The sequence below is a fragment of the Pipra filicauda genome, unplaced genomic scaffold (assembly GCF_003945595.2).
Source record: "Pipra filicauda isolate LSUMZ 115617 unplaced genomic scaffold, ASM394559v2 scaffold204_size1372650_pilon, whole genome shotgun sequence".
NCBI classification, from domain to species: domain Eukaryota; kingdom Metazoa; phylum Chordata; class Aves; order Passeriformes; family Pipridae; genus Pipra; species Pipra filicauda.
Window position 1 is genome coordinate 920,345 of NW_024104315.1, and position 16,158 is coordinate 936,502.

Below are 16,158 nucleotides of genomic sequence, written 5' to 3' on the forward strand. Positions count from 1 at the left end.
CTGCATTCTTCAGGGAATTAAAATCACGTGGAATTACTCCAGAACACACTTACATGCACAAACAGATGTACACAGACATGCACACACACACACGTTTATGCTTTTACAGAAGGAATATTAAAGACAGAAATGGTCACAAAGGGGTCCAAAATGGTTACAATGACTTTAACTGTTACAAATCAGAAATGGAGGTAAATAAAATCTGCATCCAAACCACAAATATTTAATTTGAAAGAAAAAAATATGCATCTCTAACCAGTACATGCAGCTGCTTCTTCATCAATGCATGGTCAGTTTGGAGTTTTACATCTGAGAGGTTGTCCCCACTTTACTGCATCTAGAGAGAAAGACAAATTTGGGATTTGATAAATGGAATGTCATGTGTTGAATTTATCTAAACCAGCATCTTTATCAGCACAATTCCTTTGCTTTATTTTTTTTTTCCCTCTGTGTCACTGAGTTTATGACTGATCTCATTCTCCTTGCCCTTCATTTAACTGGAAAAGGACAGGCTTTTCCATATTTGAATAACAGAAGCAACATACACCATGGAATAGAAAAAAAATGGGCTGAAGTGAGAAAATCTGATTCTTATTCTAAATCTGGTTTGTGACCTTGGAAGGAGTCACTTCTCTGCACCTCCATTTCCCCTCTGCTTCTTTGCCTTTCTTGTCTGCTCCCATTACAAGCTTTCTAAAGCCTGTTAAGTGTTTATATAACACCAAAAGATAAGATTCAGCTTTCTTTGGAATCAAGAGATAACACAAAACCAGAAACAATAAACCTTATCAACCACCACTTACATTATTGCTCTCCTGTAGTTCCACTATTATGAAACACATTTCAAAATGATTTTCAATAGTTACTTCCCTTTCAAATCAAAGAAAAAATAAAAAAAGGCTCATGAAAAGAAAATGTGTTCAAGGGGAAACAGATCTGGTTTATTACAATATATTCCACCTGTTTTAAACACTTTGGCCAAGAGCTGTATTTCTATATCAACCTCTCTAATAGCTGGGCATGTCACACCTTTGCTGTTGACCTGGCACCTCGATATTCCCACCCACACGTGGGTCACAGGAGGTTTTCCTACGTGCTGGAAGCAGGAAAGCTGAGGGGAAGACCGGGGAGCTCCAAAACCACTTCTGCTCTCCCAAAAGAGAGAACATGCACACAGTGTAAATTCCAGGCCAACTCCTATGTCAACAAGGAGAAAGGGGAGCACACAAGGAAATTTTGGTCTGTTTTTACCTTTGTGGGTCACCTTTAAAAGTGATTTTCTTTCCAACCTCTCTGTATGAATGACAAGATATTCAGTGAGGTGTCTTAAGGGAAAAGAAGTGATAAAGAGGAATCCAGCTAACCTATTTTCTTCCTTGTCACTACTTGATAATCTCTTTATCTGGTCTCATCTCACCAGTTGCAGACAGACTTATTTCCCCACGGACAGATCCAATCCTTCTTCCAGAGTGCACATGTGAACATGCACCTCCTTTCCCACGGTGTTTTAAATTCACATTGGAACGTCCCCCTGATCTTTTGGGGTACATATAGACAGATTCAGCCCACACAGATGCAAGTGTATCTTACATTGTACATGCTTTAGTCTTTCAGATAGTTTCTGTGGTCAGGGGCACACCAAGAACATTTACATGAACCTCCCCATCAACAGCAGTTTGCAATTTCACTGAAACACAATTCACCAGCACATATACTTTAAATTTCAACCCCTTTGTCAATAAATTATGGTTTCTGATGTGAACAGAAACAATTTTCTAAACCTCTGCAGTGATTTAGGAACCTCAATTCTATTTTCAGCTGCACCTTAATCCTTCTTGACTTCTATTGAAGGTTTAGCTTAGAAATGTTTGCTCTCCTGCTGGCAACACACTCAGCCTTTCAGAGGGCCTTTACCTCCACAAAGTAATGTGCCTGCAATTTGTAATGCCAAATGCAAATTGCCTGATCCACAGCCTGTGCCAGCTGGGCACAGCCCAACAAAGCTGTGGCAGCCTGGGCCAAGCTTTGCAAGACATGCCTGGGCTGGAAAACAGAGCAAACCCAATCCCAGTCCCACACACAATCACCAGGGCTGCAAAGGGGAGTGGGAGAATCCTTATGCTGGGAATCAGTGCAAAACAGGCCATTTGCAGGATTTCAGTTCATCACAGCCCTGGATTCAGAGAGTTCAAGACAAGATGCTGTTATTCCATCAGGTCTGGACTTCCTGCCATTACATTTCCCCCAGTTATCTCTATATTAAGCCAATTCCCTTGTAATTGATTAAAACCTCTCCTCCAAATAAAAAAAAATCTTTTTATTTAGAGACATGGGGGAAAAAAAAAAGAAGGAATTAAACATCATTTTAATCAGAGATTCTAAGGGAGGAGGGAATTTTTATTTGTATGTCCCCCTTCTCCTATTTTTTAATCTATCTCCAAAATCACAGCAGAGAATAGTAACTCAAGTGCTTTATAGCTTGAATTCATTCTAATCAGCTGTCTCCTATCTTTACCAGCTGTTTGTCTGCTTCTCCCATTTAAGCTGTGCATCTTGGACTTACTGATCTAGTAAGCTTTAAATTACAGCTATCCATGGGAAAAAAAAAAAAAAAAAAAAAAAGGAGGCAAACTATAACAGGAAAGACCAGAGCTGATAAAGGATTTCTGAAGGGCTATTCACTTTTGCTAAAAGAAAATCTTAATGGCATTTCCTGGAGAGAAGGTCTGTGGGGCTGAAGTTATCAGACAGAGGAAGGGAAAATAGAGCTCACAGGTTGGAGGAAAGGATTTATATCTAAAACATTTTTAGTGGAAAGTGTAGGAAAACATGGGGGAAAAAAATACAAGATATAGTATTAATGAGCTGGTCTGTAGCACTGGGTTTGTTGGGTTTATTAGAGCCATATAGTTTGTAGCAGCTCTTGTTTCAGGTCTAGTTGAAGCAGTAAGGATTCACTGCTCCCCAAAACCACTCCCCAAAACCATTGCTCCCATCAAAAAGGCAGAGCAGGAGCAGAGCTGATTTCAGTGCCCAAGTGCACCCACTGCAGCTTCAGCTCAGACACTGCTCAGGGGGTCACTGCAGGCTTTCCCCAGTGAGCTACTGGGGGGTCAGAGGATCATGGAATGGTTTGGGTTGGAAGGAACCTCAAAGATCATCTCATTCCAACCCCACTTCCATAATCAGGGAACCTTCCACTGTCCTCCTGAAAGAACTCAGCCGACCATAAATATCCACAGTTCTCTTCCATCACAAATCCAACACTCCAGTCAGTGACACCAATTCCCACAGGAAGGTGATCTCAGCTCCTGACAACATGAACCACCTGCTGAAGGCTATCCAGCATTTTGCCCAAGTCTCCTCTGTACCATGAAGACAGAATAACAACTGAGGTGTCTCTGCTCCAGGTGTTCCTGTTGGAAGGAAAGCACCATCATTCCTCCTGTGCAACAGGCACAGCCAGCTCTTGCTTCCCTAGCTCAGGTTCTTGGTTCCCTAGCTCTGGCTGCAGCAAGATACTTAAGTTTAAAAACCAACCTATTTCACAAAGGGATTGCTGAAACCATGTATGTCTTAATGAGAAAACCGGTCTCCCACTCTGTGCTGAAAACTCAACCTGTTGCTTGGTTTTTCAAGGGAAAAAAATCTGCAACCTTACAAACTGGAATTTATGACGACTGCCCTAGAAACCTTGTGGCCTGAATCAAAGGCAGGTGCTCTGGTCTTATAAATCTACTAAGATTTTTAAAGATGAGAAATCAAAGTACAATCCTTTTCCTCTCTGGGTGTGGACAGAGTGTCTGTGTGTCTGGACACCCAGTGCTGCTTTCTGCTCTGCCAAGGCATTTTATTGTTCTGATGTGCCACAAGTGCAGTCGCTTTGCTCTTTCAGTTTTCCGAAAGGTCAGAGGGAGCTGACAGATTTCTGAGTGAGGGAATGCAGTTCATGCTTTCACTCACTCCCTGACTTTGACACCGTGTTGCAGCTCAGAGAGGTGTGGTGCAGGGCAGGAGAGAGGCAGCAGGGCACGAAGATGGCTTTAAGACATCTCTGCTCCCTGTGTTGAGCTGCCCAGGGGCTGCCCTGCTCTCTGAGCAGAACCAGCAGCAAACGCTGAGCCAGGATTAGGTCTGGCATGACCTGCTGCCTCTGGCCATGCCACAGATGGCACAGGCAGATTCCCAGGCTCCTCCAGCTCCTGATGGCAGGGGAAGAGCAGGGATGAGTGGTCCCTGCTGCAATGTGACCTTCACATTTCATCCACCCATTTCTCCCTAACAAATCCACCGACTGATGAAGTAAAAACCTCTGAGTCGCTCTGAAAATGAGAAACTAAATATTTGAGTGTTCCTTGAATTCCGCCTGCTACAGATCCCCACAACACAGAGCAAGATAATTCATAGATTTGGCCCAGAGGACTTGACAAAGCAGAATGGTATCAAAAGCAGGGAATGCTGCCCAGGATGGAGCTCTGGCACTGCTTTGGATGCTCCTGAAGCCAATCCAGTCCTGCAGAGCTGAGCTCTGCACATCAAACCTTCCGAGACTCGGTTCTGCCCTGCAGTGCAGACCATGAAGGTTGATCCTATTTCAGTGACACGTGGGTGGCAAAGGGATGAAAGGACCCCAAATCCCAGCAGCCAGGCCTGGGCAGTGTTTCCATCAGCTCCAGCACCACTGCCAGTGAGGAATAAGCTCCACTTGTGCCTATTAACAGCAGGGTTTTAAGGAGGAAGTTTTTTCGAGCAATAAAAAGATGCATTAACCAGCTCAGAAAACAGCACAGGATGAAATGCATAAACTGCCATAGCAAAAGGTCAATGTCCTTATGGCTTATGGATCCCACGCAGGTGAAAAATGTGCTAAAGGGATTATTTACAGTGATATCTTCAGATTAATACCAAGTTGAGAAAAAAAGAGCAAGAGAGAAAAGAACATTTTTAATAAAGAAACAAACATTTTAAGTGTAATTTTACCCATGTGCATTATGAATACAACCCAGTGTGCTGAGAAGAGTCAGCACAACAGTTTTCCATTTCCTAAATAATATGATTATTTTCTCTTTAGCAACAATAAGATCTATTAATTTTACAGGAATAACATTAAGAAGTCTAGTTTAGTAGACATGTTTTGCCAATATTTCAGTTTTCCCACTAGGAAATGCATTTCTGCTCTGTCTCATATTTAGATTAAGGTGGCTCAATAACACCAAACACAGTGTTACAAGTTGCTCAAATATCTATTTATTACTAAAAGGACTATCAAAACATGAAGAGAGCCTTGAAATACTAATCATAGCTGTCTAGGACCATCACATGATGTGAGCCAACAATTCCTGTGATTTACTGTACCAATAAAAGAAGGCAGCCGCGAACATTTTTGTAAATCAAGTCTATTGGGCCAGATTTTGCTCCTTGATTACTCAGGCATAAGAAATGTTATAGCACTTTACCAGTACATAATTCAGGTGATGAATTTAATAATATGGATAGGCAGCATTAAAAGCTGTTATAATGTTTACCAGAGGGAAATCACCTTGGCTCCAACTTACACACAAAGGCTCATGCTCACACATGCACACACACTCTCTCTCTCTGAGGTTTGTCAGGGCAGCAGAGCCCTTTTTCCCCTTAAAAAAAATGTCAAGGTCTGTGCAAAATCACCCAGATCTCATGTACAGCTCTGCCACACCACCCCAGGAGGTGAATGTTCAGCAGTAAAACCCCGTGCCATGACTTGCACGCTTGTGTCGAGTTTAAATTTGCAGTTTACACCAGGTGTTATGATCCCTTGAGGGAACCTGTGACTGGCAGAGAATCACCTCTGTCAATATGTCCCTCCTGGGTCGATAAATCCTGATAGTCAATAAAAGTCAGTGAGCAAAACTGACCCAGCAGGAGCCTTGGGGTGAAATTTGGCACACTTAGTACCTGCCTATTAGTTAGAATGATTCTGCATTTAGGGTCCCCAAGGTAAAGAGAGCACTTTCACTTGGTTTTAATAACCTTCTAATGCACAAATCTGTGTTACCACCTTTCCCTGAGCTCTTGAACATGGACTGTGTGCAAACTGAATGGCACATGGGCTGAGAAAAGGATTTCTCCTGAAGAGCAAAGGCAGCACCCTGAGTATCTACATGCCAGCTGAAAAATATCCACCATTCTCCAGGAGACCCATGAATTCCCATCACAGTACTGGGGGTTTAGGAATGAAAACAGCCAGAAAACTTAGTTCTGTGGTTTTTTTAAGATATAAATTATTTTTCAGCTATTCATATCCATGTGGCAAAACACGTGGTCCTTCTCAGACACTCTGGAGCAAATCTTATCATGCAGTCAGAAAATCCCAGAATGGTTTGGGTGGGAAGGGACCTTAAAGCCCATCTCATTCCACCCCTGCCATGGGCAGGGACATCTCCCACTAGCCCAGGTTGCTCCAAGTTTATCCAACCTGGCCATGGACACTCCCAGGGATGGGGCAGCCACAGCTTCTCTGGGCAACCTGTGCCAGGGCCTCCCCACCCTCCAGGGAGGAATGTTTTTCCTAATATCCAATCTAAATCTTCTCTTAGTTTGAATCCATTCCCCCTTGTTCTGCCACTGCATAAGTAGTCTCCAACTCAAACAAATCAGTGTAGGTTTTTTAAAGTTTTACACCATCCGACAAAATATCCCCTAATGTTTCCTGGTTATAAATTTTATGCATTATGCAAATTTAACTGAGGATGCTCTTCTCCACTCTACAACACAGAAGTCCATCATATGTGAGCTGCCACGATACGTGAACTCCAAAAGATCAGAAGGTCCAAACCCATGACAATAAGTACAAATAACATACCCAGGGTCTTGAAATTATTTTAAAAATAATCAGTTTTGCTGCTGCCCTCTTCACAACAGATTTCGAGTATAGTTTTAATTAAGGAATATTTTCTTCCTGTTGTAAAGACAGTTCACTGTTAATTTATAATTTTCAGAGACTTTTTTTCCTGGAAATGTCCTGTAAACGCATATGGATGCTGTCCAACATTAAAATTGGAAACTTAACCTTATAATATGTGACTCTATGTTCAGATTGCTAATGATCATATGAACTAATAAGTAACTTATTTGGCACCTAAAATGATAAGCAAAGCCAGGAAACAAGCAAACCAAAAGATTTCTAGACCCAACTGGCAAATGATTTACAGACTAAAAATTTCTCTAGAGATTAACTTATAAAAGTTAATGACTTTCAAACAGAAGGCAAAAATGAAGTCAATAGTCTGAAGTTGTTCATTATACCTCATTTGTTCAATTCTAATCTTGATTTGGTCATCAACTCTCTGCTTGTTTTTAACAGTCAAGCCACGCAAACAAAGTGACATTTGTTCACATAACAATATTGAACCCTTAGACAGCATTTTTCATCATCAAATCTCAAAACCTTCTGCAGAGAAGGAGAGCTTTGTTACCCCTGATTCAGATAAGGAAATTGCAGCAGGGGGGATAATTGCAGAGCCAGAAATAAAACTTCCGAGTGCCAGGCTAATGGCCCAAGCAACAGCACAGGGCACTTGATTAGCACAGAGACAACTGAGGTCAAGATGGGCCATTGCAGCATTGCAACTCTTGAACTGTTGAAAGCATGAGGAGAAAAGTGCAACGGGAAAAATTACATTAATTCGAGTGCTTTCCTCTGGCACTTAAGATTTCAAGTGTTCTGTTAACTCCTTCTGCCCACAGACATGCAGAAAGACTTTATACCAACTATCCCCCATCAGGAAAGGTCATTAAGGATATGCTTAAGTCATTAAGGTACCCCAAATATTTAGAAACCAATAGGGTTTTGAATTATTTTTAGTCCATCAGAAAAAAATACATGTTGGGAAAGGCACTGTAAAGGATTAAAAGCTGTTACAATCTACGCCCAGGACACAGAATTCTCCTCAGAAGAGATTAATGAGTCAGAATTATTTCTCAAGACCTTTATGCTGTGCCGTGAAACAGGTGATGGGTTTGCTGGGAGCCTGTGGGTCAGATGAGAGAGGTCAGCAAGGAAAATCTTGCTGTGGGGGTTTGCTGCCCACCACCCAGGCGAGAAATGGAAGTGGATAAAGCTTTATTCAGCCTTCACAATCAAAGGCCATGGTCATCCTGGGGGACTTAAGGCACCCTGGTATTTGAAAATATGGCACTGGTGGTGCACAAGCAACTGAGATTTCCTGAGACAACATCGATGCTGAAATTCAGGGGGGCAGTTTGGCTTCCTCAGAGAGATAGAGGGTGTGGTGCTGTGGGTGACTGCCCTGAGGTGCAGGACACAGGAAAGCTCCTTGATCTTCAAGGAAAACATCCTCAAAGCAGGAGAACAATCCACCCCGAGGAGCGGGAAGTGGAGCAGACGTGGCAGAAGGATAACTTGGCTGGACATGGAATTCCTGACTGACTTCAAACACAGAAAGAAGTGAACAGAAGGTGGGAGTGGGAACTATCCAGGAGGACTACAGAAGCCTTGCCCAAACTGCAGGGAAAAAATTAGGAAAGCCAAAGCCAGGTGGAGCTGAAGCTGGCAAGAGATGGTACAGACAATTAGAAAGGTTCACCCATAGGTACAACTGCAGTAAAAGACCAGGGAAAATGTGGGTGACTCTTGAATATGTCAACAAAACTACTAACAAAGGGTATAAATGAAGGACGAGGCATTCAATGACATTTTTGGCCTCAGTCTTTACAGGCAAGGCCTCCTCTCAGGCTGCCCAGATCCATGGTCCTGATGTCTTTATCTAGGGTAGGGAAGTCCAATTTACGGCAGGGGAAGATTTTGTCAGGAGCCACTTAATCAAACAACCTACAGAGGTCTGTGAGTGTGCAGGAAACAGGCTGACATCACTCTGAGGCTGCTCTTTAAGTCTTTGAAATGTGGTAATTGGGGGATCCTTCTGGTGACTGGAAAAGGCAACTGCCATGGCCACCCTAGAGAAGGAACAAGACACAGCAACATCCAACTGCCTGGTGACTGTCACCCCAATCCTAAAGATAACAGAACAAATCTTCACGAAGACAACTTGTTTAACCTCTTCACATCTTCATTAACAACTGAGACAATGAGAGCAGCAAGTTCCCAGGTGACAGCAGAGCTGGGGAGCTGCTGACACGCTGGAGAGCGGGACGGATGTTCAGTGGTGTCTCAGCAGGGCTGGAGAAGGCAGCTGACAGAAAACTTCCAACATTCAGCCAAACCAGACATGAAACTCTGCAAATTGAAACCCACGGAGCAGAAAGCAGCTCCGGGGAAGACAGGCTGGGGGTTGAACAGGAGCTGGCAGTGATGGTGATGGATGCCAACCTCACGCCGGGCTGCGTTTGCAGGAGCAGAGCCAGCAGGGCAAGGAAAGCAATTCCTACTCTTTATTCAGCACTTGTGAGACTGCATCTGGAACAGAGCGTCCAGTTTTGGTTTCCCTGTCACAGAACACTGACAAACTGGCAGAAATTCAGCAGAGAGAACCAAGATGATGAAGGGGCTGCAGCACAGAACTGAGGAGAAGCTGCTGAGGGAAGTGTGTTTGTGTAGCATGGAGAGAGAAGGCTAATCACTGTTTTTACCCAGACAAAGCCTTGAGCAGCCTGATCTAACTTCAAAGCTGTGCCTACATTCAGCAGGAGGATGGACCAGATGACCTCCAAAGGTCCCTTCTAATCTAAATTATTCTACAATTTTAATGGCTTCTCCTTCCCTTGTACTTATCACAGTGCATTCACTTGCAAAGTATCGTTTGGAAATAATTATTCTGACTTTGTGCAACATTTTCAAATGCAATCCAAAATTCCATACATATTTGAGAAGCATCCAGCTGCAGGTGAGGAATATCATGGCCTAAAAGCCAGTCAGCTGGAGCCAATTAAAGCACCATCAACCTCCCATCACACCAAAATGCCTAATTGAACTTCCACCCTCCATGCAAGACGGAGGTTTTTGCCTCCTCCACAGAAGCCCAAAATGAGGGGTTCACTGCTCTGGGTCTCTGCAAAGCAAGATCATTATCAAAACACAGCGATCAAAACAGGAGACGCCTTGCACCGATTAAAATAATGTTATTCCACCCTCCAAGGGAAAAAAGAACATTTCCCCTGCAAAGAGATGACCTCGGATGTTTAGTCAGAGACACCCATTTTTACCCTCCTGGCTAATGCAGAACATGAGCAGGAGCAAGTGCCACCCATGCATATTTAGAATTAAACTTCAAAAGCAAGCGGTTCATTAGCGTGAGGAAAACCGAGACATGTTTGAATGATCGTTAGCCACGGTCTAATAAAACCTGAGCTTGGGTTTAGAAAGATGGGGGGGAAAAAAAAGAAAAAAAAACCTAAAATGTATGTTGACTGAAATATATAAACTTCCAATGAAAAGCATGATATTTATAGCTGCTGAATAATGCACTCATTACTATTCATTCTCATTACTGTGCATTTTGCAACTGTCACAAAAAATATGGTGACTGACTGACAGCTTTTAAAATATTTTTATGCCTCAAGAATGAAAATAGCTGAAAGAGAGCTGGAATTTGGAATTCAAAAAAAACCTGGACAAACTGCCAATAATACAGCAACCTAAACTTCTCTTAATTTCATTTTTTTGTGCAAATTTGCCCAGTCTTCTGAGTTAATTTGAGTCATCATTTTGCTTTTCTCCTTTTTTTTGTGGGGGAAAAGAATCATGTTTCCTTCCTATTTGGCTTTACTAAGCTGTGAAAAATCTCTGTATATCAGAAAGAGTATGAGCAACATTTTCCCCTAATTAGTCCATAAAAATGCTAATTTCTCTAATGAATCAGATTGAAATATCACAGGAGTAGGTAATAGCACAAATACAGAGTTTGCTTATGGGGTAGGCTTTTGCTAATCACTACCACAGCACTGGGCAACTCACAAAACCAGTCCTATAATGAGGTTAGAGAGGTAAAACATGCTCATCTCAATTTTTTTGAGCAAAAAAAAAAAAAAGACAGTTACTTGCCTATGCAGTCCCAGCAACCTTGAATTCATGTCTACATGTGAAGAAAACCAGACCCCCAGTATTTACAGCCCAACCCTTCCATCCCCACGCAAGCAGAGGTCCTCTGCCTGTTTGCTCAAGCTGAGAATGGGGCTATAAATCTTTATTCTGCCCAATTTCTTTGTTAATATAATCCATTTCTGAGACTGATAAAATAATACTTTCTTTTTTTTTTTCCATGGACCAGTAGCTAATAATGTCACCACTTTGAATTACACAAGACTGAGGTCATTGTCTGTCTGCCCCACAGCATCTCTCTCTAATTTTCTTCCTGTCCTTACACTTTTGCTTTTGCCTTCTGTGCTGGTACATACTAAGGCACTTGTATCCAGGAAGGAGTGGTCTTTCTCCAAGTCAAAAACCTAATAGAATCAATGAGCTCTTAGAGGAAATCTCCTAGGGTTTGACCTTCAGGGTGGCCTTTTCCTCTTTAAACCCCGTGTAAAACAGCGATTCTGCCAGTCAATCCTCAGGAAAAGATTTAAAGAAAGGGACTGTCGCCCATTGGTGGCACCAGAAATCTAAGCAGGAATTAAGCAGCTTGAAAAAGCCTTTAAATTCATCTTGCCATTCTCCCAGAGCTGTGCATATATTCTTCATGGCCCTGTGTTCCCCGAGCCCTTTGATCATTCCATATTGAAGTAGTCTCTTGTTTAATACACAGCTCCGATGACTCCACGATAACATCAAAACAGAAGGGAACAGAAAGGACATGAAAGAATATGAAGTCAATGGCTTCCCCAATCACAACACACAAACAGGGCTAGTTAAAAGCCACGGCTTTACAGAGCTGCCTTTATGCTCTCACAAAGCTTCACGCAGCGTTAAGACCAACTACAAACTGGGACTAATGATTAAAACTACATCGGGCTGCCTTTCTTCTGCTTTAATTGTTGCTCGCTTTGCTCAGAGGGATTAGATCCAGAAATCCAGCACCTATCTTTGTGCTTCAGCCCAGAAGTCCATGGCACCAGCTGGTCTAACCAATTTTTCTGTTAGAAATCAGGGCTTCCAAGACAGAGTTTCCTCAATACATGGTCCTTCATCCTTGTACCGTCATGGAATGGTTTGGGTTGGAAGGGACCTCAAAGATCATCTTGTTCCAACCCCTGCCATGGGTAGGGACACGTTCCACTAGACCACTAGACCAAGCTACATCCAGCCTGGTCTTAAACATCTTATAATAGAGCTCCAACCATCCTCTAACCAGTTCTAGAGGCATTTTGAACAAGAAGCAAAAAGGGAGAAGAAGTTTCATTGAAATCTGTCTTGTGCTCTTCTAAGAGCATCAACCCAATTCAACCAAAAAAAAAACCAAAGCCTATTTACACAAGATTTTTTCTTCCTGATCTCCAACATCTTCCTGTTTCAGTGTTTACATAAAACTCCACAGTATGTTGTGGAGGCCAGACAGACGGAAAAGTTGATGTCTACTGTCTAGAACTGATCTCACACTTGGTTCTCATGCCATATTTCTTGGCTGCCTACACTCATGTTAATCTGCTAAACCCACTTGGAAAGCAACATATCACTTGTCCTCAGTTCTATTATTCATCAGACAACCAGGATGGCAGCTCCATGACTGACTGCTAATTATCCTTTCCCACTGCATGTCAGAGCCCATTTTCAGCAGCAATTTATTCTTCCTCCCATGGAGTCCTGAGGTGGAAGCTGAGGCCTATTGAAGTCAGTGACAAAGGCCCCATTGACTTCAATTGTGTTGGGAATTCATCTTTTAATGGGAAGAGACCTGCCTAAGTGTTATTTAGTGTATGATGTCAACACTCTGAGATAACAATGACAGGAGGGTAACATGCACATCACCAGCGGTGCCAGCACGGGAGACGGCCCTCCAAGGCTCTGTCACATCCCAGACAGGAGCGTGGCACCTTCCCATTCCAGCTGCCTCCCAGCACAGAACAGCCTCATGTCTGGTCAAGCCCAGTACACACAGCATGGTGTGTAACTCCTGGGATTTGCCAGGGTGATGGGGACATTCCCTTTGCTCCGTGGGTTGGATCCATGCTGAGCCCACAGCCTGGGCTGTTCAGATCCAGTGTCTAAAATGGAGATAAATCCCTGTCTACAAAAGCAGTTTGGAATAGCTATGGAAACATTAATTCACAGTGTACACTGCACTTGAACTTCTTTAAGAGGAGCTGAAAAGACAGTTAGTGAGATGGCAAAGGAATCTCACCTTTCCCTGACTTCCTATTTCTCCTCCTAGACGTGCTGGCAAGAGGGACAGCAACATTGCCCAAAATGCTAATTCCTTACACAAAAAATTGTAGTTTCCACCTGAGAGTGTTTTGTGTATGTAAATGAGAAATGAAAGCTAAAATCCAAGTGCTGCTTAACACACTTTCTGAATTACAACAGGCCTTGAGGATGTTTTTGCTGCCTTGTTCGGGTTTTTTTCCCCTTCCTGACTTGTCTTTTCCCTCACCTATTCCTACTGCCTTACTCCCCCCAGCTTACACAGACCAAAGTGTTTCAGTTTTGTGTTCACTCTCAGCTGGAGGACTCCCCTTGCCTGAACTCCCAACTGGAAAGAAAGATGCTCAAGCCAAATTCTCAGCACAGCCCATGAGATTGTAATCAAATATATTTTTTCTGTGCTTCTGTATGAACTGATTCCATCTTGCTGCTCCTTTGTTCTGTGCAAGGCTGGTTTTCCCTTTGCTAATCCTGTACCACACAAGCCAGCTGACCTCTGAGGAAAAGGGAAATCCATTCTCCTCAGTCAGGATTGGTCTCTGGAGCTTCTAAACCACTGAAGCCTTTTACAGTCCTGAGTTTGCTTTTCTGATGCATCCTAATGTTGCTGTTGTTTAAAAAAAAATTATGCAGAAAATTATTGCTTAAATTAATAACAATTCTTATCTATGGAAGGAAAAAAGAAGAATGATAAGAATCAATCATGATTTCTATGTAATATGGGCTGTGACAAAGCTGTGGAAGTAAAGAGGGATTGTAAAAACTATCTCAAAATATGAAGCAGAATCCACAAGACAGAAAATAAATAAATAAATGAAAATCAATCTGCACTGTACTGGTTGTTTGCAAAATTAGAACAATTAATTCTGTGTAAACTAACCTATCAGGAAAGCACACTGTGGGGCTCCTGATAGCTGATATTGCACTACACTGTATTAAGGAAAGAATGATTTAATGAGATCCCTGGAGAGTCTCCATGGACTTGGATCATCCTCTCAAAAAGACCATTTTTACCCCATTTAGCCGCCAGTATGTTGCATCTCTGATACACACATGAACAAAAAGAAAAAAAAAGGAAAACCCCACCTAAAAAGCACTATTAACACAATTATCAGCACCAATAGGAATTGCATCTTTCAGGATCAAAAAGGACATTATGTCATTTTCAATATATAAGAGCCATCAGAAATAACATCTGTATCTTAAAACTCACTGCACTTAAAGCCACTTACGGCCAGAACAGCAGCAGCACAAAGAAAGCTTTTACACACAGGGGGGTGTGAAAAAACATCATCATCATAATAATAATAAAAATAAAATCACAGAGTGCTTGCCAGAACAATCTCTAACCTGACTTTTATTAATGTTTTATTTTTCTTTAAGTAAAGACCTAGTGTAGAGCTTGCAAAATGCAATAAGTGCCCCAGTTTAACATTTGATTTTTCAAATAAAGTGGAGAAAAGCACCTTCAGCCCCAAACCCAAAATGGCTGTATTTCCAACTGCTCACTCGCTGGAAAATAACAGCTGGGAAACAGCAAGGCAGAATATCTGATCAGGAGCTTAGTGCTAGGGTTAGAAGCTGTTCTATTTGCAGATTCTCTGCAAAAAACATATATAACCACATCTGTGTCTCCAGTCTGAGCAATCAATATTCTCAGGTTTCAAAACCTTTTCCAGAGAAGTCTGTGAATTTTTCTCACCGTCTGATCTGTTTAACACAAGTGCTTCTGCCAAGTGGGGCCTCAGATTAGAGGGGCAAAGCCCTGAAAATTTCAAATGAAGCGCAAATAAATAATAAACCAACAAAGGAATCCTTATAAACATTCAAGCCACCCTGTAAATTAAGATGAATTACTGTAAATTAAGATAAATTACTGCATTTCCTCTCCAACTGTACTGTTAGATTTGATGGAAGTACCAAATCTCCACATCACTATCATAGAGCTGGACAGCACTAATATAAACCAGGCTGTGATGCCAGTGTTGATTTGCAATATTTTCATGTTTCAGCAAGTTAGTAGCTCAAAGATTCAACGTTTTAAGGAGTTAACAGGAATATTCAGAGCTTAAGCATTAAGCAGTTAATGAATGCAAATCAACATGCCAGAATATGCTGAATTATCATCATGCTGCTCCCAGTTCACCTGGGCCAGCCCATGTGACATCCTCTGCCATGATCCCACCTGGACCACGAGACACCCCAAAAGAACAGTCGGAAGAAGCCAACCTGCAGGAGACTGCTCCCAGGCAGCCACCACTGAAGCCTCTTCTCCACAGGGAAGTGGATTCCAGCCTGTATTAATCACCCCTAATTGATTTTACAACACTGGGAAACTGAAAAAAGAGTTCAAATACAGTCTTTGAGTCCTAATATTTACACGGGCAAACATTTGTTTATCTGTCAGCTGTGTAATCTCAGGGCCTCTGCAGAGCCCGGGACAGTCTCTTAAGTAGCTTTCTCCAGTTTTGATTAGCTGCCTCCATAGCCAGCCCTATAAATATTCCTAACATTTGCACCCAGTGGACTAAGTGTTTTCTTGAGCAGACTAATTGGTTCACAACCCCTGCTAAGTATCAGCCATATCATCCCTGACTGCCATGGGCTACGATCATCATTAGCCAAGTGACAATCTCCCAGAGAATTTGGGCTCTTTAATCTCTGCTCTCCCCGAGGACATCAGACTTATTGGGGGTTAAAGCCATCAGAGTTTGCTCTCACTCCTTTCTTACTCTCCATTCTCAGCACAGAAGGAAAAACCTTGTGAGCATGGTGACCCAGAGGAAGTTCATGTCCACACCACCACGAGATGTTACAGATCTTGGGGCCAGTGCTGTTGGGGCAGAGGGACAGATCCTGCCTGCCTACATTTCCACAATTTCCAGGAGAAATGTAAATTAACA

At 42.4% G+C, this 16,158-nt stretch overlaps 1 protein-coding gene across 1 annotated transcript in view; it reads right to left on the bottom strand.

The window, feature by feature from the left end:
- Window positions 1-16,158, bottom strand: part of LOC113999998 (neural cell adhesion molecule L1-like protein) — a 137,058-nt gene that overhangs the window by 105,800 nt on the left and 15,100 nt on the right. Inside the window, 1 exon segment of the mRNA XM_039380822.1 lies at window positions 257-337. The gene's annotated coding sequence lies outside the window, so the exon portion shown is untranslated.